The sequence below is a fragment of the Pundamilia nyererei genome, unplaced genomic scaffold, assembly GCF_000239375.1.
Source record: "Pundamilia nyererei isolate P.nyererei 1_Seehausen unplaced genomic scaffold, PunNye1.0 scaffold00135, whole genome shotgun sequence".
NCBI classification, from domain to species: domain Eukaryota; kingdom Metazoa; phylum Chordata; class Actinopteri; order Cichliformes; family Cichlidae; genus Pundamilia; species Pundamilia nyererei.
Window position 1 is genome coordinate 1,296,637 of NW_005187536.1, and position 1,814 is coordinate 1,298,450.

General features: G+C 41.0%; 1 protein-coding gene across 1 annotated transcript in view; it reads left to right on the top strand.

Moving 5' to 3' along the window:
* Positions 1–1,814, top strand: part of lrp1bb (low density lipoprotein receptor-related protein 1Bb) — a 249,953-nt gene that overhangs the window by 233,109 nt on the left and 15,030 nt on the right. The window lies entirely within an intron of this gene.

A 1,814-nucleotide genomic window follows, 5' to 3' on the forward strand; every position in this document is an offset into this window, starting at 1 on the left:
GGCTCTGAAAGGAGCCTCCAGCCTTCATGTGAAGGTCTCCTTTGAGGAGCTCTCCTGAGATGTCAGCAGTGAAACTGAAGCAGGACGTACAGACCTGTTAAAGAAGCTTTCCTGGATTTAAAAGCCTTTGTATATCACGCCCACATCATAGAAGTTAAGTTGCTTTTAAAAAAAGATACAGATAAAAAATGAAACATGTTTATTGGCCTAATGTAGAAAGAAAGCTGTGACAAAGGTGTGGCGTGATTTCTCATTGCAGATCTTTATTCAAGTGGTTTAAATTCATTAAATATTTATTAATTACATGGATTTAATAACCTAACAGGAAATAAATGTTTGTTTGCAAAAACAGTATTTTTGTCGTTTTCTTACAGCTTAACGTGACTTCAGCAGATGGTAAAATAACTGCTGCTCATTAAAACTGTAACAGAGATGAAGTAGTGAATGTCACATTGTTTTGGGTCTTTCATGGTTAATATTGATGATCGGACCCGTTCATGCTGCTTACATAGTGAAGAGATTTTCCTTTTTTAGTGGGCAGAGGAAACGTGTGCTGTATTTAACTGTGTGCTGTTTTACTGCATTGACCACACGTCTCATGCAAGCATCGCTCTAAATGGAAAAAGAGGGATGGATTATTGTCCAACAGGATCTCCTTTGGTGATAAAAAGGGAAACTCGGTCAGTTTGGAGGCTGGATTCGTTCCCAGTCTCATCCTTAAAAACACAAGAAGGTGTCTTTGAATTTCTGCCTTCAGATTCGACTGGTTTCCCAGGATCTTAATGGAAGGTTTGGCAGCAGCACGTTTGAAACAAACCTGTGTCTCTGTGACATGAAAGTAAAGAACTTCATACTGTGTCAAACAAAACAAAGTAAATATATCATAACAGTTGTCTAAACACATTTGTGTAACTTGTACAAGACTTTGTCTGCCCAGCTGGTTGTGTATGATCCAGCACAGTTACTGTCCGCTGCATTTATTTCCTCCCCGGCAGGCCGGTTGGTTTCAGGCAGATCTTTCCTTTATGATTCTCGCCTGCTCTCGTTATCCAAAACTCCCTGAAGCCAAACATCCAAAGTGTAAAGTGTTTTCTTTAAAGTGATGTCAACTCAACGATTCGTGTTCCCGCCCATTAGCAGGAAAGTAGGGACACGGATGCAGTTAAAGGATGTAGTTTGGATAATTGCTACGACGTGAAGATGACTCGAATCTGCAGTTCAGAAAGCGCGGCTCAGGTTCTCTGACTGAAACATTTTGCATATTTTTCTCAAGCTGTTGATAGAAATTTACTGCATAGAATTGTAAACAATCTCTTTTGAGTTCTGGGCCTTTTTCCATCTGTTCATGCGGCTGCACGCTCCTAGTTCTGGACAACAAACTGTAACCTGTTTGTTTACAGGAAAACTTGTTATCGTCAGCAAGCAGCTAGATTTTGTGTCATGTTGGTGCTGCTGCAGATAAAGTCTTTGAGTAGGATTGATAACCTTTGACCTCCTTTCTGTCCCTGTGCCCTCCAGTCTTCACTCTAGTGTGTTTTTAAGGCAGAGTTTCTGTTTCCTGTTTTACTTGGATAGTTGGGTTTCTCCTGTTTCTTGTTTCAGGTTATATCCCCTCTCTGTCTTATAGTCTTGAGTGCTTTCAGCTGTGCTGTGTTCCCCTTCTGTTTCTAACCACCAATTATTGTCACTTCCACCATGTGCAGTGGCACAGCGCACAGTGAAGCACCCTGGTGCTGCATATGACGTATAACAGACAGTCAACACAGGACTGCATGAAGTGCAAGTGTGCAAAAACTGCAAAACACGAATGAAAA